Raw genomic sequence first — 22940 nt, 5'->3', positions numbered from 1 at the left:
AATCAAAACATACCTTATTCGATCCACTCAACTATACTAGCCAAATTAACACTAATCTTTGAAAACATAAGTAAACAAAATTAACATTGATTCATAATTCTAAATTCGCTTTCAATGTCAAGTTAATCGAGATTTGACACAATAAAAAAAAATGTATGTATGCATACCATACACAATACAAATAATGCATTAATACAATAAGGTACAATAAATTGAGAGTCGTACCATTTAGCACTTTAAAGCAATATATGTTATCATTTATCAAACTCAAATTTATTATAAATTATAGGAAATAATTATTTGGCATTACTATTAAATCCGTAATTATATTGGACATACCTTTACTAGTGCAGAAGATATAATTTGCAAATTGATCACTTCAAAAACAGCTCCATATTTTAGCTACAGTATTTTGAGGAGTGTAGACATTAATTAATTATATCAAGTTATTATATCATATTAATCTTTTTGGTAGTATATACTAAAGAAATAAAAGGTATTATCAAATTATATCTTTATAAGAGTCATAATTACATATGACTTACACATATGGTGCTGATAACGTATTATAAAATAGAGAGAAATATAAGAGAGATTGATAGAGAATATATCAGTGTATTTCTATTCCATATAATGGGGTATATATAAATACAATATATTAGGGTTTGAATGGATAAGAATATAAACCCTAGATCTAGATTGTTCCGGAATGATACAAAGGAGGATAATGGATATCCACAAATATTTCATAACAAGCATGAAATATTTAAAAATCCTAAAAAGCAGCAAAAATAAATTAAATAAAAAAAATTGTTCTAAGCCTATTGAGAGTTATAATCTAATTATTTTTTGGATAAAATTATAATTCAGTTTGTACATATGAAATATTAGTATTTTATTGAAAATAAAACTCTAAACTAACAAATTTATTTTAAAATTCTATCCAAATTTTATTGAAAATAGAATTCTAAACTAAATTTTTTAATCCTACATATTGAAGTTTATATAAATCTATTCAACGTGACGCAACACTTGGAAAAAAGTTGGAACGTCAAGTGTCGCTGTCTCGTGGTCTGGCTAAAAGTTTAGCTTTTATATTCATCAACCACTAGTAGAAAAAGGCTTATTTGCGTCGCTCATTTATAGTGTATTTGCGTCGCATCTATGAGCGACGCAACTGCTCGCGACGCAAATGACTTTTAAGTCATTTGCGTCGCTCCTAGGCGCGACGCAAATAAGAGTCATTTGCGTCGCTCCTTTATAAACGAGTGACGCAAATGACTTTTTTGATAAACTTATTTTTTGTCATTTGCGTCGCTCCTTTATAAATAAGCGACGCAAATGACTCTTCTTATAACCTTATTTTTTGTTATTTGCGTCACTCTTTAATAAAGGAGCGACGCAAATAACTCTTCTGATAAACTTATTTTTTGTTATTTGCGTCACTCTTTTATAAAGAAGCGACGCAAATAACTCTTCAAATAAACTTATTTTTTGTTATTTGTGTCACTTGTTTATAAAAGAGCGACGCAAATGACTTTTCTGATAAATATTTTTAGTTATTTGCGTCGCTCATTTATTAACAAGCGACGCAAATGACTCTTAAGATAAACTTTTTCGTTATTTGCGTCGCTCCTTTATAAACATGCGACGCAAATAACTCTTCCAATAAACTTATGTTTTGTTATTTGCGTCACTTGTTTATATAGGAGTGACGCAAATGACTGAGTAGACAATACAAAATTGTTGTATTTGCGTCACTTGTTTGTTTAATGAGTGACGCAAATGAGGTGAATTTTTTTTTTAATTATAATATAATAATTGCCTTGTATATTTTTGTAGTACCTGTTTTCCTAGGTATAAAGTAATATGCTAACGCTAATATAATTGAAATTAAAATGCAATATTATTGAATAATGCAAATGTAAATTTCGGCAGAGTCTCCTTTGTAATTTGGCCTACCCATAAAATTGGGAATGACGGCATTATATTAACAACCTGTCCAATAATTTACATCTCAATATCATAGACATTATACTCATCATCCCAACACCAATTAACCAAATTACTTCATTTCAAGCCTATAATCCAAAACAAGAGTCAAACATGCGCTAAGTGGTAAATTTAAAGTTCAACATTACATATAAAATACTCTGCCCAAATATCTCGGATCTCATTTATCTCCTCCTCGGTGTACGGTGTACTTCTTGAAAAATCCTATCAACACAACAAATATACAAGAGGAAAGTTTTAATTCAAGATTGTAGCTAACATCAAATTGTATTTATCAAACAAAAATGAAATATTTGACAACTCATACCAGAATAAGATCTTCACTGCTATGGTAATGTTCAAGTATTTTGTACATATAACGCATGACGTAGTAGCCACACTCACGTCCACCCAATTGTTGAGGACACTACATGTAATATATTTGTAAGTTGAATTAAATTGCTATACTTCAATTATTAAGAAACTAAAAGTTAGGGTAAGAAATTAAGGTAACCTGTCCCAAATGCCGTGTCAATTTACTTCCCCTAGATTGTCCACTTAATGCCTTAAAACTTCGAAAAGCACTACACATTTGAAACCGGGGACTATTCAAGACTTACTCCTAATGAGTAAGCCCTGAACGGGTATCTAAGCCAATGATGCAAGTATTATTGCAATTCCAATCAATTATATCACAATTAAAAATCTCATACAATTCACAATCATTATACCAATTAACTAGAACAAATTGGTTAATATTGCAAAGAATGGTTCAGATATATATACCACAAGTGAAGACAATCTCATATGCGTACTACCGCCTTAATCGTTTGTCCACAACCAGAACCTCGAGCAACTTGTGGAATTCACTTCCGCATAATTAAGAATCTGCCATAAAAAATTACATATATTAAACCAACATAGTTAATTCAACTTAATCTACCATGTGACATAAAAGTTGTTATTCGGCATTGCTTATTAGCCAATCATGGTGTAAAACTTGAAGACCTGAAACGAGTGTTAAATGCTAGGTCCAACTTAATCTGCCATGTGAAATAAATGCTAGTTGTTATTTTGAATTTTTTTTTTTTAATTTAGGGTTGAACAAGGTGGTTGTTTAATGGATGGGATATTGATTTATAGTTTTTTTAACTTGATGACTGATTGAAGGTCACCTTAGCTAGGTCCAACGGATGGGAAGTACCTTTTTGTCGCCTAAAGTATGTGAAATTTTCAGTCCAATGAATTAACAACCTTATAACAGCTGCAAAGCTAATGTTTTATTGCCATCAAAGTTAAAAACAACCTCTTTATACTTGAAAGTATCTCTTGACATTACCCAGTGGGTTGTGGCATTCTCATAACACAACAGATATAAGAAGACAACATAGCAATGATCCATTAGCAACCAGGGCACGAAATTTTGAATCTAGATCAATACTCTCTGCTTCAGCAATCTACAACCAGAGAATAAATCAAACTTTTTACCCAGCAAATAAAACTATAAAAGTAGCACTTCTGCATTATTATACTTAAACAATTTGTAAGCTCAATCCATTAGCATCGCAAATACTCCTCGATTTTAAATTATCTTTTAAGTTTTCCAAATAGATTTAGTAATTGTTGGCCACTGTATTCAATCAAAATTTATTAATATATTCCTACATTCTCAAACATAAATGCAAAATGATCCCATTGAACAGTTGAATCTGAGCAAGCATTATAAGATTGCTATAGTTTTAATTGCATCAACACATAAGACAGAAACTTAATACAAAGGGCAGTTGAAAGGAACCAGAGGATTTTAGTATTTTACCTCAAGTGCAGCTAATAATACTTGTAATTGCCCTTCTTCATCTGTCTTTTCAATCAAGAGCACAGCAAAGCTAATACAATTACAATGGTCAGGCAACAAGATTTCATAGTATCACCACAGAAAATTGAACTTGAAGTGAACTCGCAATATATATTATAAAATTCAAATTTTATAAAACCATTGGACATGCATCAGCGAGTCCCAAAAAACACATATATAAACAAACATATTCGCCAAATGATCTGGATATCATAGTCCAACTTAAAATAATCTGAAATTCAATATGGATCATAAGTTTTCTGTATATTGTAAACAAAATATTTGACTGGTGTACTTAGTTTGACAAACATCATGTGTTGCCACGTAACGCGGCACAAGAAGCCAAATCAATCATAAGAAATATCACTCCGTAATCGTCTATTGTCTCCCTATGCAGTATTCGAGATCGGTGCCATAGATAAACCCAAACATACTTCACATGAGATTTTCCATACTTCTCCGATGCGAACAAAAAGAAAACAATTATCCAATACTCACCGACTCCAATCACCAAATTAATAGTCATGTTGATAGCGTAATTGGACTATATGCTCATAAGTCATGACAACCAAATCTGATCATCCGGACAAAGGGAGTAAATGTAAAAATGCTAGAACTAAAAAGCAGTCAATTCAGATAGACAGAAACTTCAATTTTACTTCTAAATGACTTCACCTAGATTTTTTATTTATTTATTTTATTTTATTAAATATCACTTACTTTTAAATATTATTCACATTGAAAAAACAAGTAAAATATTTTTTTTTTGGTGTAATTTGGAGTGTAACATTATCATAAATATGGGAAATATAATTAACACTGATCACAAATTTCAGAACCCATACACATTTCTATAAGAATGCAATTATGCATCACGAATGGACTGTCTGACTGTCACTCCCGTATCGCGTTTTTCTATCTTCTCTGTTCATATATCTTCTGCACCACTACAACACTTCATATGCAACTTTGCTCTTTAACAAAATCTCAATAGTAGTCCTATGCTTTATATAAGAATTTCCATGAATGTATGTTATCCACAGAGAATGTGTTATAATGTATATTGGATGTGGCTTCATTCACCATATTTATTAATCTTACCCAAACAAGTAAAATATTACAATCCAGAAAATACTTCATAGACCGAGTAATCAATATTAAAAAAAACACATATAAAAAACATCATTGAAGTTTTAAAGCTAATTAATTAATTTAACTCAATTTAAGAAATTCAGGTAAAATTCCAGAAATAGTTGAGTTTATACCTGTAAATCCAGAACTTTCCAGTTGAATTACTGTAGTTACCGTCAGAATTTCGCTCAAAATTTCTAGGACGCCAAAGAAAAACACGAATCAGGATTCCAGAAAGCACAAATCAGATGAATCTTAAAAAAGGAATTTTTTGGGGTTTCTGGGTTCGAATTCGTATGCTTTTGAGTTGATTTTTGCTCGAAATGGGGGATTTTTGGTCGGAAACAATCAATTTTTCTGGGTTTAAGGAATCGAATTTCTTAGGGTTTTTGGTCTAAATTTTTGCTCGAAATTTCTCGGATTTGCTTCAACTTGACTGCAATTTTAATTTAGATGTTAAATTTGCTGGGAATCGCAGTTTTTTGGCCTAATTTGTTGGATTTCAGAGACGAATTTGTGGGTGTTTTGTTGTAGCAATTCACTGGAATTGAAGAACTCTTGTTTTTTTTTCTTTTTGTTTAGTGAATGTAGGCGTATGTGATGAAAAACTAAGGTAAAAAAACGCAGAAAACCTAAAGCCAAAAGAGTTATTTGCGTCACTTTATTATAAAAAAGCGACGCAAATAACCTTGTTTATGATATTGTAAACAGCTCATATGCGTCGCTCATGTAGTAAAAGCGTGACGCAAATTACTTAATCACTTATTTGCGTCGCTTGTTAACAAATGAGTGACGCAAATAAGTTTATTAATTGCGTCGCTTTAATAAATAAGAGCGACGCAAATGAGAGAAAGCTGAAATGCACTTGAGTTTTGCGTCGCTTCTTGAATAACACGCGACGCAAATAACTTAACAGGATGGTAAAAATAAACATTTGCTTCGCTCCTTAGAATGAGTGACGCAAATATGGCGGCGCAAATGTACATTTTTCTACTAGTGAACTTTCATATGTGGTTGGCCACACCGTGTGGCCAATCACAAATTTTTAATTTTCTCTCTCCTCTGTCCCTTTCCTCTCCTCTCTTCTCATTTTTTTCCTCTCTAACTTTCTCCCTCTAATCGTCAATGGTCGGAGCATCGACTCCATCGTCGTCGTCTTCGTCTTCTTCGTCGTTGAAGCTCCAAACCAACTCAGATCTCCTCGAAGCTCCAAACCTAACCTTTCCCTCAAATTTCAATAGTTACAAGTACAAATTTATCAATTTTATTCCAATTTGTTATTGATTTCTCTGATGTTGCCGTCGTCTTCATCTCCATCGTCGCCGTCTTTGTCTTTGTCAATTTTGTTGAATTTTACTGTTGTTTTTGGGATTATTGTAATAGTTATGCATTCATCAAATCATCAATCCACATAATTGCATGTATTTTAAATGCAAATTCAGATTGAATTTTGCAATTACTGACTACTAGTAGTGTTTATCTTTTTCTTTTTTTTATATTAAGGTGGTTTCTTCGAAATAAATTGTAGATGTGAAATAGTAGATACGTTCACTTGTCATAGTTTAGTTATAGACTAGATTAATAAGTTCAGAAGTTAAAGGGTACGAAAATGAATTGTTGGTGAACGAGGGGTTACTAGATTTGATCAAGGGGTACTAGATCCGGTCAGGGGTTACTTGGTTTGGTTTGGTTTGGTCCGGTCAGGGATTACTAGGTCCGGTCAGAGATTACTTAGTTAGGGGTTACTGAGTCAGTTAGGGGTTACTAGGTTGGAGGGGGTACTTGGTCGGAGGGGATACTAGGTCGGTGGGGTTACTTTTGTCGTGTGTTAGCCGTGTGGCCAGCCACGCACAAAACCTTCTGTTATATATTAGTTATATGATTTGATAGTAAAGGTCTTCCTTGCAATAATATTCCAAGCAGTAATAATAATTTAATTTAGAGAAAATTGTGAAAAGGGACCTTTTAAGTGGTCGACTTTTTAAAAAATGACCTTTTAAGTTAAAACTTGTGAAAAAGGACCTTTTAAGTTGCATTTTGTTTATAAGGGGTACTTGGGTGAGCTTGCGACCTTACATGGTGGTCAATGCCGAAGCTCCGACGTTGACTATCACGCGTTAGTCACGTGACTTTTTTTTTTTTAAAAAAAAAACCCAAATTTCCCTCCTTTCCCCACCTAACCAATGAAAGAGTTAGGTCGGGAAAGGAGGGAAATTTGGGGATTTTTTTTGTTTTTAAAAAAAAAAGTCACGTGACTAACACGTGATAGTCAATGCCGGAGCTCCACCATTGACCACCACGGAAAAACAATGGGCTTCTAAAATAAGAAACAAACAATACACTTGATTTTTATTTATTGATAGGGAAATAATAAAGCTTCTCATAGATAAATGATGAAGCTAATTAAATCCATAATTCACATTACATATATAGTACGAGTAGCAAATAATAATAGTATTGATAACATAACGAGCTAGAGACTCGGAGATAGATCCGAGTCTCACACAATTAACAGATAGATAGATAGTTGGGCATTAACCGCACATTCCAAAAGGGACAGGAAAGCAGATACCTTTTATCAACTGCACACTCCAATAGCAGGACCAGGGAAGCAGAAACCGGTACAACAGTGATTGAATAATTTACAAGGTTCCCCTTGCTTCATGCAATGGAGAGGATTGTTAATATTATTATGAGCAACAATTTCTTTGATTATGATTTCTGAGAGATAATCAGTATTTTGCATGGGTTCAGCATTTGTAGCAACCATCATTATTGCTACCAAAACTAACACACTTATCACCTTCGAAACCATTCTTCCTTTCTTTTCTTTTCTTTTCTTTATTTTTAATAAGTGTTTTTGATGATGAAAAAGAGGTGAGGAGGAAGGCCCTTTTATAGTGGAGGAGCTACTCCGTAATAATACTCACTATGTTTTTCTTTTAGACTTTGTTTGTTTGATGGAAATAGTATTTCATAAAAAATCATATTTTAAAGATAGTAACAATTATTGGAAGAGATATGTTTATACATAGTTTTAAGAGCAATTATTGGAGCAAGTGAGAGCATTATTAATGTTATTAGCATTATAAAACTCCATTAAAAAAGTAAATACAAACTAAAATAATATACCAAGTTACAATGATGAGCAGATTATTTCCTATGATGTATTTTTCTATGCCATATAATTCTATGCTCTTCAACTTCCTTTGTTTTGCGTATGTGCAAATGATGAGCTGTACTTCACAAATTAATGTTAAATAAGGGTCTTATTTTTTTTTTCTTTTTTTTTTTTTTCCAAGTGACTAAGTTTTTTAGAGTAATCTAACTTATTTTCGCCCGGAAATTGGGTTGAGTACCCAAACGGTGAAAAAAAACCTTGATATCTATCTAAACAGTGAAAAAACTAAAAAGATAGGGCCCTTTTGTGTAGTTAACTCAATTTAACAATATATTACATAATTTTGCAATTACAAATGTGTTGTAAAAATGTAGTTTAAGTTAATTTATGAATATAAAATGACAAAAAAGTTTACACTAAATAAAATTGAATTTTTCTAGTTAAATCATACATTGATTACATTAACAGATTTTTATATTCTCTCTATCTCTATTGTTTTGCCCCTATCCCATTACATATTATTGAGTCAAAACTTCGCAAAATTTTATCATACACATTGATCTATAAGAGATTATTTAGTCATGTGTGGTCTTGTTGGATTTGTTTTTATCATTAGGACTTTTTGTTAAAAACTACCTAATAAACCCCAGATTTTGTGAGAAACTACCTAATAAAAAAAGTGTTGTAAAAAACTACCCAATAAAAGGTAAAATGTTGTAAGAAACTATCTAACAAAATGTTAATTTTGTAAATTGCAACCTCCGTCGGAAATCCACCATTGACCCACCTCAAAACCACCGCTTTCACCTAAAACCAACACAACCTACTTAAAATCGTCTTCTCAAGCCGAAACCACCCTCCAATCCCAAAACCACCACCTCTAACCCCAAAAATCAACATCTCGAATCACGAAATTAAACTACCCTAACCAACTCGGAATATCTTCTAACCACCCCAAAAATAACCTTACCACCTTTGTGGTGGTTTCGAGGGTGTTTTGAGGTAGGTCAACGCCTTAAGATTAAATTAATGGTGGAAATTCGGCCAATGGTAATACCTTACAACATTTTACCTTTTATAAGGTAGTTTCTTACAATATTTTTTTATTAGGTAGTTTCACACAAATTTTAGGTTGTAGTAGGAAGTTTTTGACAAAAAAAAACCCTTATTATGATTATTAAGATATAATTTTTACGTGTTTAGAAATGAAGTTATATACGTTTTAATACGCATTTTAAAGACCGTGAAAAGTCAAATGGGATAAATAAAAAATAAAAAATAAAAAATAAAAAAAAATAAATACAAAAAAATTGGGGACAGAGGAGTACATGTTTTGGCTTTGGGGAATGTAAAGTCGTAAGGGTTATTGACTTATTGGTGAGTAATTAAGGTCCTGAAGTTCCTTTCCAAAAAAAAAAAAAAAAAAAAAAAAAAGGTCCTGAAGTTGCTCACTTACTCCTTTTGTCTTTATCACTAATTTACTACGGAGTACTCCGTATTAATTTGATATGGACTACTACTGCATGTTTAACGTTAACATGCAATCAATATTCAATAATATAATAATTAGGATTTTGGAAAGGTTGATAGTTACTTAATCTAGTATTTTTATCTTATACGGAGTAATATACTATTAGATTGATAAAGGACTACAACAGGATGTTTAACGTGAGCATGCATTAATTAATAAATATATATACTAAAATACATACATATTAAAAGCGAAATAAGAATTTACTCATTATATGCTCCAAATAAAACAATTTTGACAACATTATAAGTTACATAAAACATACTCCGTATAATTTAGCATATGAGATTTATTAATTAGATTCGCTTTATTAGTGTAACTTTTCGTTATTATTTTTTTAATTTCTACTTATATATAGTCAAAAATATTAATAGTTAAGGATATGCATTGGAAATTGTATGTACAAATACAAGTTGAGTCGAAATTTAAAAATGAAAGGAGAGTATATGTATTAGTATAAGGCAAAAGCTAATGAGCGTCCCCGGGGCATTAGATAAGAGAATTAAAATGCAAATGTTAGAGTAAAATTAACATTAATTACACCGAACGATACGTGATTGTGTCATGAATTCCTAACTTAATACCATTCCAACCAATATAATTTATCTTTATCTAACGCCCCGAGGCGCTCGTTAGCAAGATCGTATATATAATCATAAAAAATTGATATTTTAAAATATAAATTGAAACAATGTATTACACAATGAGACTAATTTAATAAAAAAAAATTGATATCAAAAGTTGGCATATCGATATCAAAAGTTCGCCAAGTGACAAGTCATGACTCATGAAGATATCAAATAAGAATTAGTGATTTAGTGTGACATGCATGATACTATGTCAACAAAAATCTTTGATATGTATAAATAAGTATAACTATTAAATACTTTTAACATAATTTTAACATGTCTCATAATAAGTTAACATACACCCGTCTTTAGGAGAATTTGTATTATAAGCCAATTTGCCCAGTTAATGTAAGGATTTTTAAAATATATAGATATATAATGCGGAGATAACTTGAGGCATCGCCCGGGGTACAACTAGTATATATAAATGTTGCATATATACTCAAAATATAATAATTTCATATATCTTCCCCATATATTAATATTAGTTGTTTTAATATAAATGAATATACACTACAAGAAAAGTGACTAAGGGTGTGTTCAATTCACCTTATTTTTACTTTTATGAACTAATCTGATCTTATCTGAACTAATCTGAATTTATTAGCCCTTATTAGAACTTATTTTCGTTATAAATGAAACTTGGTAGCCCTGATTAACCCTTATCACAACTTATCTGAACTTATTAACCCTAAACATAAGTGGAAATAAGGTGAACAAAACAGGGCCTAAAAAGGGCGACTACTGGCTTTTTAACAAAGAGAAAAGTGCTACATAGAGGGGCACAACATAGAAAAGTGAAATTAATAGGGTAAGGTGCTTCTTCTTATAATTGCCATTGTTACTATAATTTTTTTTTTTTTGTTTAGAGAGCCACAAGAACGGGGTTGAGAATCGATCCCAAAATCTCTTGGAACCGGGAGGGACTTTAACCAATTGAGTTATCCCTCACTCTCTCCATTGTTACTATAGTGGTTGATAGTTATGTGATTTCTCGGACTGAATTTTCTAAGTTCGCTTTCGATCTTGTGTCTAACAATTAGCGAATGCTGATACTGGCATACTTCACATTTTAGACAAATACTACGATCAAGGAAGAAATTTACATCTGAATTTAACCACAAAAAAATTATAACGCACTATAAACCTTTCTCAAATCCGATATTTACATCAGTCTTCAGCAACAGTTGCATCATTAATTTCTTACTATGGGTGCATAAAAATACAGTTAAATTGTGACTCAAAATCTAGTAGGGCTGACTTTGAACGCATATATCTCTCAAACTACAAGTGATTTTGAGATGATTCAAGTTAGAGGTGATAGCTTGGTTCAAAAGCTTTTCAACGACAGGTCATATGTCCAATTGCGATAAGAAACGAGAAACTTATAGCCGTTTTACGAAAAACTGACGCTGCTGAAAATATGCTGACAAAGTACGCGACCAGGCACGTCCGTGCGTAAAAGAGGCACGCCCGTGCCTAGTCAAAATTTCAGTTTTTGCGTCCAGTTTTAGCTTAATTATTTTAGGGATGATTAAAATTATGTCTTTTCTATTACGGCTATTTGAGTATACTTGGGGAACAATCTTATAATCTTATAAGGACTTTTTAGTGGATCAATTATATCATACCTTTTGAGCCATTAGATCTAGGACTCCTTGTATTATTCTCTCGTTCTTTCTCCATTATAGTGAAGAAGCTCTCGAATCCCCCACCAGTGAGTGTGAAGTCTGTCCACAGTTATACCGCTAGATTTATGAACACTCGTCACCCATGCCAACGCAAAGGGCAACTACAACCGTGTAGCACTTTTCTTATCTCCAACCATTACATCCCATTTCACATCCAAAATTGAATTTCACTATTTCACAATGAAATTGTACTAATAGCACCATTCACCAACTTGTTATTCACATATATGTTCATTGTAATCATCACCCTAGCACCTTTACAAAGAGAAATTTCCCTATTTTTCATATTGAGAACATGGGGCATTTTCGTGAATAAATCAACAACTTTTTCATTATTGTGGGCTCTACAATTGAATAAAGTTGAATAAAGATGGTTTATTTACAAAAATGTTATGTGAGAAACAAAATTTTGTTTCTCATTGTTTCTCACTATGGGAAATTGGGGCATCCCCGACCCTTTACAAAGCTCAAGTGTCTTGGGTGCTATTCCGCAATCCAATTGATCAATCCAAGGTTTCTCTTCTTTATCAAATGCTTCAAAAGCAATAGTTTCTTCTCCCAATTCTTACGCATTACTCAATTAACATATGCTATTCTTGGAAATAATCGCACAACTGTCTCATGAGGCTCTTCAGAGAAACAACATTGCATAAGCTACTCAATACCTTCAGCATATAAATTCCCTCTACTTATACCCTAAATTAAAGCAGCCTAATAAGTTCAGGGTCTGATTGCCTGAAACTTTTTCCAGAACCACTTGCAATTCAAAAGATCGATCCTACAAATCTGCTTCGAAAGCAAATTCCTTTTGATCATTGAAAAACCTTACCAACATTCACCAGTGGCAGCTGCAAGAAATCACCGCTTATGAACAACTGAATACCGCCCCACGGATCATCTATTTCCCTAACAATTCTAGCCTTCTAGCAATGTACTCAAGCTATTATAAAAGACTCTCCATCCACCATACAAATTTCATCAATCACCAATGCTTTAACAAATTTCAACCTTCTAAAAACCCTACTGTTTTCCAAAACCCTAGACGACAGTCTCAACATCAGCCTTAGCAAGGCCGACACCAGCAAACAAGTAAAGAGTCTGACCTCCAAGAGTACAAGCCACAACACCAGTTGGGGGCAATCACACAAACATATCTTTTTCCATAAATTTTGCTAACGGCTCATTTGGTAACCAGTTATAAACTTCAGTAATGGAAATGAATTTCATGTAAATTTGAAAAGCAAATTAATTTACATTCTCATGATCACTAAAGATAACCCAATAAATTTCCCTAATGACCCGTTTCGTAGCCAGTTATAGGTTGGAGGGTGCCCCAGTTTCTCATGGTGAACATGGTATTTTCATAAATAAATCAACAATTTTATTCAACTATAGAGCCCACAATAATGAAAAAGTTGTTGATTTATTCACGAAAATGTTCGTTTCTCACCATGAGAAACAGGAATTTTCCCTATAGGTTGTATCTCAATCAATTCCTACAACCAGTAACAAAGACTAATTCACAACGTCTAATGGCGTCGAAAACATGTAATTGCTAATCATCAGTCCATGAAATTATTGACTTCATAGATTTTGGGTTATCTGATATTGGTGTTTTGGGATTAATAAATGAATAATCTTTCACCATGTATTCACTCAATCGATATCTTTAACAATTTTCATAATTAAACTTATAATAAAATCATCGATTAACTCGCTTATTGTATGATTTCACAGTAAAGGTCTTCTTTGCAATAATATTCCAAGCAGCAATAATAATTTAAATTATTAATCGAGACTTCATTTGACAGGGAGGGAGAGAAAGACAAAAAAAATGGTCTTTTAATATAAGAAACAAACAACACACTTTATTTAATTTATGATATGATATGGAAATAATTAAGCTTATCATAGATAAATGATGAAGCTAATTAAATCCATAACTCATATTACATATATAGTACAAGTAGCATGTAATAAGAGTATTGATAACATAACGAACTAGCGACATGAGATACATCCGAGTCTCACACAATTAACAGATAGATAGATAGATAGATAGATAGATAGATAGATAGATGGACATTAACCCCACACTCCAAAAGAGACAGGAATGCAGATACTTCATTCGGAATTAACTGCAGAATCCAGCAGGAATAGGGATGCAGAAACCGGTACAACAGCTGTTGAATATTGTACAAGGATACCCACCTTGAATGCTGTTAGGGCCTATTATTGTGTATAGTGTATAGTTATCGGGCCTATCTCATGAGCCCTAATCTATTTGCTAGGTTGTATATATACTCTACTCTACACTCTAATGAAACTACGGAAAATTATTTCGTGACATGGTATCGGAGCCAAAATCATTCTAATCTCTAAAACAATTTCTACATCCTACATTCTAATCCCTACAATCAATTTATACCATCAATTTACCAATTTTTTTTTTTTTTTTATTGGTTCGAATTTGGGATAATCCCCAATTCAATTTCTTCTAATTTATTTTTTGGTTGCTTCGTCAATCGTCATTAGTGGTGTGCGCACTACTGTACAACTTCTTCTAATGAAACTACGGAAAATTATTTCGTGACAAATGCAATGGAGAGGATTGTTAATATTATTATTATTAGCAACAACTTCTTGGATTATGATTTCTTTGAGATAATCAGGATTTAGCATGGGTTCAGCATTTGTAGCAACCATCATTATTGCTACCAAAACTAACAAACTTATCACCTTCGAAACCATTCTTCCTTTCTTTTCCTTTCTTTTTTTTTTTTTAATAAGTGTTTTTGATGATGAAAAAGAGGTGAGGAGGAAGGCCCTTTTATAGTGGAGGAGCTACTCCGTAATAATACTCACTATGTTTTTCTTTTAGACTTTGTTTGTTTTGATGGAAATAATATTTCATTAAAAATCATATTTTAAAGATAACAATTATATATTGGAAGAGCAATTATTGGAGAAAGTGAGAGCATTATTAATATTATTAGCAACAACTTGGTTGAGTACGATGTTTGAGTGTTTGACAGAAGATTTTGGCGGACACCCAAGATGTATTGCTACCAAAACTAACAACCTTATCACCTTCGTAACCATACTTAGCTTCTTTTCTTTATACATTTCATTTATTTTGTAAACTATCTCCGTTTCTAAAAGTTCGATTCACTTACTATTCATCATGTGTGTCTAAATAAAATAACTTTGACCACATATTATGATTTATACATACAACCAAAATAAATTAACAATTTTATTGAATGATGATCTTATTAGATTTTCCTTACGATAAATTTCAAATGTAAACTTTCTAAAAAATTTAGTTATACATATTCAAAGTTATTAATGGTTAAATATATTCATTAGAGACTGTGCAAATATAAAGTGAGTCGAACTTCGAGAAACAGAGGAAGTACATAGATAAAATAGGTGAAGAGGAGAACCCTTTGTTTTTTTTTAAGAGGATGGCTTAATGACATGAATGGGTTCTATGAAAAGTAAGTGTTTTATTTAGAAACCAAAGAAATAATTTTTTGCTCGTATTCTTGCTAAACTTTACTGATAGATGCTTGCTAAATTTTATAAGTTACGATGAAAAACACACCATACATAAAACCTTAGAAAAACAGCTTATATGGGTTCACCATATACATGGTCATTTATTCATCATGAATACAATTAATTATTTGTTCTTTGTTTGTACCAAATAACATGATATAATCGATCTTCATCATTTCAAAAATTTTAATTATTAACCTAAAAGAAACTAGAAAGATATGGAAAATACATTACTAATGAAGCCCTATATATAAGATCATTATTACATGTTCACATAAAACACTCTATAGTAGTCCTAGTCAATCTAATAATAAGTGAAGTAATCAATGAAGATTTTATCCAAATCCCAATTATTTATTATTGATTGCACACTCACGTTATACACTCTGTAGTGTTCCTTTTCAATCCAATAATCCTTATGACAATTGAGCAATTTCTGTATATTTTTTTAATATATAATTTCTACTTATATGTAGTCTAAATTATCAATGGTAAAGGATGTGCATTGAAAACTTTGCATACACAAATGTAAGTTAGCTTAAATTAGTCGAAATTTTAGAATCGGAAGGAGTATATATTAATTACTTCGTGTATGGGGAAATATTTATATAACGGTTACATTAATAAGCCGATATTGTACGATATGCCGATATTGTATGACAGGCCGATATACTATTTGAATCCGATCCATCAATAATTCTTGTTAATATCGGCATTTATGTATAAAGTATACATATCGGCATGTAAGCAGCTGACACGTGTCGTTCTCACGTTTGACACGTGGCAAAAATTACTTTGCCTATTAAACTGTCACCCGTCACTTAATCAACCTATAAATAATCTGGTTTTACCTCATAAAAAGGTAACAATTATTACACTCTCTCTCTCTACTTTCTCTCTCTAAATAATCTCTTTCTTCTTTCCATAAACACTTGCTGACTTAATCTTTGGAGTGGTTATCTCCGGATTCACCCCGGGGCTAGCTAATCTCTTCCCTGTGTGTAGGTTCTTATTTGGCCGATAGGAGCAGAACGGGTTATACACTCGAGTTTCGGATCTTGGATTTGGGTCATCGGTTTCCTGCAGAAACACTTCGTATGTATTAATATAATTATGAAACAACTGATATTTAATTCTAAAATATATAATGAGACTAATTTAAAAATATATTACACTATTTTGCAATTTACAAATGTGTTATAAAAATGTAATTTAAATTAATATACCAAGTATGAATAATGTCAAAAAAAAGTTTTGACTAAATAAAATTGAATTTTACTAGTTAAATCATACATTAATTACATTAACGGATCGGATTTGTTGATTTTATAGAGTAATTGGAATGTCGAGCCAATGCAAGTTTGGCTTAATTCAAAGCGGATCGGAAAGAGTTATGTTACTCCTTTTGTCTTTATCACTAATTAAGCGGATCGGATCATTAATTTGATATAGACTACTATTGCATGTTTAACGTGATCATGCAATCAATAAGATAATAACTAGGATTTTGGAAAGGTTGATTGTTACTTAATTTAGTATTAGATTGATAAGGACTACAACAGGATGTTTAGCGTGAGCATGCATTAATTAATAAATATATATACTAGGATACATACGTATTAAGAGCGAAATAAGAATTTAATTTACTCATCTGTGCTCAAAATAAAACAAACATTATGAATTACATCAAATAATTTGCGTATAAGATTTGTTATTTAGATTCACCTTATTAGTGTAACCTGTCGATCTTGTATCATTTTTTTTTTTTTTACTTATATATAGTCGAAAAAAAAAAGTATACATACACCAAATAAAATAGAGTTTTTCAAATTAAATCTTACATCAACGAATCGGACTTTTTTTTTTCGTTTTTTGAGGGAACATCAATGAATCGGACTTGTTGATTCGTACACAGTGGTTGTACCTACGCCTTTCCCTTTTTTTTTTTTTTTTTTTGAAACCTAACACAAGTTAAAATATTTTTTTACCTACTAATTCACTATTTGATTGATATGGAACACTACTGCATGTTTAACGTGATAATTATTTAATTTACTTAATATGGCAATAATTCGGATTTGGAAAAGTTGATATTTACTTAATTTCGTATTTTTGTCTTATAATTAGTATACTATTAGATTGATAAGGACTGCAACAGAATGTTAGTTTAATGTGAGCATGCATTAATAAATAAATACTACATCCGTTACATATTAGTTGCAACTTTAGAATATTTTATGTCTCACAACTAATACCCAAAGTTACACCTACGAGTAATATGTAACGAAAGTAATATATACTAAAATACATACGTATTAAAAGCTAAATAAGAAGTGACACATGTTATATATTCCCAAATTGAAAATTTTCCCATCTTTTGTTTTTCCAAAATTTTAGTAATTTTTTTTTTATAACCAAAAGTATATTCCTTCCAATTTGACAATTATGTTTTTTATAAAAAAAAATAATAATAAAAAATAAAATAAAATAAAAATGAAGAAGATGAAAAAATGGGTAAGAACTAAGAATTAAGGTGCTTCTTCTTTTTCGTCAAAAAAAAGGTGCTTCTTCTTTTTCGTAAAAAAAAAGGTGCTTCTTCTTATAACTGCCATTGGTACTATAATGGTTGACACTTCTGTGGCTGCCCGAACTGAATTTTCTAAGTTCGCTTTCTTGTGTTTTAACAATTAGTGAATGCTAATACTGGCATACTGCACATTTTAGACAAATCCTACAAGGCTACAATCAAGGGAGAAATTTACATCTACTTTTAACCGCAACAAAATTATAACACACTACATTATAGAGCAGACAATCCTAAGATTCCTAACCCGACCCGTGACCCGAAATTGACCCAAAAACGTAAACCCGAAAATTGTCCCAAACACAAAGCTGACCCGACCCGACCCATACCCAACCCAAAGTAGAGTTGACCCGATATCCGAATTGACCCGATTCCAAATTGACTCGACCTGATAACCGAAACCCGAAGCGACTCGAACTATACCCGAAATGAACCAACCTAAAATTAACAAATACTCAAAATGATCTAATTGATTTAGGACTTAATTACTATACCCAAATAAACACTTATCGAAAATAACCTAAATTTAACAGTATAGTATTGTGTTATAATAGTGTTGAAATGTGCGTGTAATATATTATTTGTAATTCTTAAAGAGTTCATTTGATTAGAACACTAGTTTTTGTTATTGTTATTATTACTATTACTATTACTCTTAACTTCTTCTTTTAATAAGTGTTACATTGAATTTTTTTCCGCTATTCACTTTATCTAATTTGAATTTTTGACCAATTAATCAATGATAGTGATCATACATATGAAACAATACAATCTTGTGTATACAGTACCTGTTGGAATTGTCTAATGAATATATTATTAATATTCTCAATTGTTATACTTTATACTTATTGATAATTATAATATATCATTGGTCAAATTTCTCCAAAACTGACCAGGCCCTAACAGACCTGACCCAAACTTGACCAACAAATGGACCCGAAGACTGACCCGACTCGAATTGAGCCAACCCGAAATGACCCGATCCGAACTCAACCCGACCCGAAATGTTGACTCGATATCCAACTCGACCTGAATTACCCTTGACCCGAAACCCGAATTGACCCAATTCGACCCGAATATTGATTGACCCGACCCGAACTGACTTGACACATACCCGACTCGAACAACCCGTTTGCCAGGTCTACTACAGTATAAACTTTTCTCAAATCCATTATTTACATCAGTCTTCAGCATCAGTTGCATGAGTTGCATCATTAATTTCTTGCTATGGGTGCATACAAATACCAACCTGCACACTACCTCGCAAGATGTAATTATAAGACAGTAATACACTGAAACCTTGGAACGGACCATAATCTTTGAGGGATCAATGTCTGAAGAGAAAGAAAGACCACCCAAGCTTCTTAAACGGGAAAGAGTAACATAAATTATTCAAAAACCAAAAGCCCATGAGATATATTAGTATGAAGCCTGTCCACATCCACAGTCATGCCTTGAGATTTATGAACGCAATTAGTCTAAGGTGCATCCTTGTGCACCTTAGATAGGTGCAACAACGTAAAAAAAAAAATCAACACTACGCTTTACAAAATGAACATTTAATTAACAAATATGAGCATTTAGTAAAAAAATATGAACATGAAAAAAAATGAACATTTAATAATAAAAATTGAACACGTAAAAAAAATGAACATTTAATACTTATAATGCATATGTTTTATAATAATCATATTATTTTTTATTTCTTTAAATTTTTATGTTCATAATTAAATGCATTATATTCATAATAATATTTTATATGTTCATATATAATTTCAAATATTCATAATGTAAATATGTAGTGTTATTCATGAAGTATTAATTAAATTTGTGTATGCATATGTTGTCTTTCTTAAATGTTTATGTTCATATTTTTTTACGTATATGTTCACCTTTTAAATGCTTACATTCACTTTAAGAAAACCAATGCTTACGTTCATATTTTGAAATGTTATGTTCACTTTCTGAAATGCATGAGTTCATATTTTTTATGTCTATGTTCGCTTTCTGAAAAGCTAATGGTCACATTTAAGGGAACTTAACAACCTATGCATATGTTCATATTTTGCATTATTATGTTCATTGATAAAAAAAAATGCAGAAAATCAGATAAAATTCAGCTCGTTAGAATTAAGAAAATCATATACTACCTTCGTAAACATTTAGTTGCAACTTTGGAATATTTTATGTCTCTCAAATAATACCCCAAAGTTGCAATTAAATATTAATGAAGGTAGTATAACCTAATCAATCGAAGTTAATCACAAAGTCACCACATAAAAAATCGAAAATCACACTTTTTTATGCCTATGTTTTCACTTTCTGAAAAGCTAATGTTCATATTTTTTATGCCTATGTTCACTTTCTGAAAAGCTAATGTTCATATTGTGCTGTTGTTACACCTATTTCTAGGCGCATGAGTGTACACCTAAGAATATGCGTTATGAACGCTCGTCGCCCATGCCAACGCAAAGGGAAATTGCAACCGTGTAGCACATTTCTTATCTCCCACCATTACATCCTATCTATGAGTACTTATCACCTTTTCACGTCTAGAGTCGAATTTTACTATTGGCAACAGCTTACAGCCACATATTTCACAATGAAATTGTACCAATAGCACCATTCACCAACTTCTTCTTCACATTTAAGTTCATTGTTAACTAGCATCACCCTAGCACCTTTAATTTACACAGCTCTAGTGTCTTGGGTGCCATTCTGGAATCCAATTGATCAATTCAAGGTTTCTTTCCTTTGTCAAATGCTTCATAAACAATAATTTCTTCCCCAATAATTCTTTCAACCTTATACGTTGAAATTGCTTATCAGTCCATGAAATTAGTGACTAAAGAGATTCTGGGTTATCTGATATTGGTGTTTTGGGATTAACTTATCGGAAATTATGGACCACCTTTGGTGGAACAATTTATAGCAATGATACCAAACCAATTGAATAATTTAGCAGCATAATTCAAAATCTAACCTTTCTAATTTCTTGGTGCCAAAGAATTCATAGAAACATAATTGTAAGATTGATTGATGAATATGTAATAAATCGAATTCTGAACTATTTAGCAAATACGTAGTACAATTAAAATTATATTTTAAAAAAAATTATTGATCAAAAGAAGTTTGGAGGGAAAAAAAAGAAGCTTACCCACAATTGTTCAGAGGTAATCCATGACATCGAGGAGAAAATACAAGTTTATCTTGATGATAAACAAATTTTGTTTATCTAATGGCATTTTCGTAAATAAATCAACAAAAAATCTCAGTCAACATGGCATTTTCGTAAATAAGTCAATATTTGTGGGATACGCGTATTAATTAAAGTTGTTCACTTATTTACGAAAAATGTCATGCTGACTAGAAAGAATTGCCGATATATTTACGAAAATATCATTAGATAAATAAATTTTGATTATCATCAAGATGAATAGGGGCTCCCTCGACATCGAGCATGGAAGGGGTTGAATTTTGGAGGATTTGGTTGTAAAATTGAAGAATCAGGAGATGAAAATCATAAAATGAAGGGAAGAAACGGACCATAATGTTGAATTTTGGCCTTTTGGGCTTTAGTACGTCCTTCAAAGTCCTTTTCCTTTTTGAATAACACGAAATGTGTTTGAACTTGTGAGTTGTTAGTCAAGAATTAATCATGGTCCCTCGGTTTCATTTTGCTTGCCCATTGAGTGTTCTTTATGAAAGTTATTTAGGTCAGGTGAGACAAGTAAAATGAGATGAAAAGGTCAAATTAATAGTGGGATGTGCCAAACTAGCCTAGTACTAGTACGATTTTGCTTTGGATAAGAAGTTAAGAACAGCTTGCCCTAATACGTAGCAACTCAAAATGAGAGGCTCTCTAATGCCTTGTGCTTGTAGTCTTGTATTAGGCCTAGCAATGTTACTAAAATAAGCATGGCATGGTAGGATGGTACAGCGCATAGTAGACCTTTGTATAAACCATATACGGCTGTCAACGAGTCATTAGTCTCGGTTGATCATGTTTGCTCGATTTGGTTCATCTTGGACGATGATTTATACGAGGTCAATGCATCTATGAGAATTCAATGCGCAACTTTTTTTTCATTAAGTCGCTTCAATATTTGTTGATTTGTGCTTAGATCGGGATAATTTTGAAAAAATTAGTGAGATGTGAGGTTCTATGGTCTGCAAGCCTAATGTTAAGCCTGGCATGAACTTATTGGGCCATACCTAGGCCCAGCTTATTCCAGCTCGAAGATAGTTCATTTCTCTTGTGGGAAACATGCAAAGATTGCAAACTATGGTTGTCTGATACCAGGGGTGGTTCTGAGCATGTGCAGGGTGGTTGACCGCACAGGACTCCTAAGTAAAACTACTTTAAAGAACCCCAGCCTTTTAATTTAGTAATATACTTTTTCTTTAAAAAATTGATTTTAGGTCCCAATTCAACAAAATTGCATCGGGCCACTTTCAGTGTTAGCATTTGTAACCCCGCTTCTATCTGATACCAATTTACTAAAGAGCTCAATCAATCCAGGATAATATGTCATAGCTCAGTCCAAGAGTTAGAAAAACAAAAAAAAAAATTAAAAAAAAAAAAATTAATCCGAAAATAACGAAGTCATAACTAAAATTTTGACTGAGTACTTGATTTGCTCAACCCAACTAATGACAATCAGAAAGTGTTTAATTTATATCAACAATTTTTATTTTGAAGTGTTTTTTCCCCATACCCTTGAGCAACAAATAAAGATGATATTGTGTTGTGTTGGGTTAACCAATCGTGCAGCATCACATGTACGACCAAAGGAATTGGCATTTAAGGGCCGTAAAATAAAATACGGCCCATTTAGCCATTTT

At 31.9% G+C, this 22940-nt stretch overlaps 1 long non-coding RNA gene across 10 annotated transcripts; it reads right to left on the bottom strand.

Moving 5' to 3' along the window:
• Positions 1 to 1887: 1887 nt before the first annotated feature.
• Positions 1888 to 7993, bottom strand: LOC110715381. 10 transcript variants are annotated; one of them, XR_002510300.1, is made up of 5 exons: positions 7551 to 7973; positions 5113 to 5175; positions 3809 to 3878; positions 2321 to 3449; positions 1888 to 2217 (listed from the first exon to the last, which is right to left on the bottom strand). It is a non-coding gene; the product is annotated as an uncharacterized LOC110715381 (long non-coding RNA). The 10 variants fall into 10 exon arrangements; XR_002510304.1 differs by having other exon boundaries at positions 2321 to 2880; positions 7551 to 7955; XR_002510302.1 differs by having other exon boundaries at positions 2321 to 2640; positions 2779 to 5175; positions 7551 to 7993.
• Positions 7994 to 22940: the final 14947 nt, after the last annotated feature.

This window comes from Chenopodium quinoa, unplaced genomic scaffold (genome assembly GCF_001683475.1).
Source record: "Chenopodium quinoa cultivar QQ74 unplaced genomic scaffold, ASM168347v1, whole genome shotgun sequence".
Classification (NCBI taxonomy): domain Eukaryota; kingdom Viridiplantae; phylum Streptophyta; class Magnoliopsida; order Caryophyllales; family Amaranthaceae; genus Chenopodium; species Chenopodium quinoa.
Note: the sequence above shows the minus strand (reverse complement) of the source record. Positions and strands in the feature narration are given on the sequence as shown.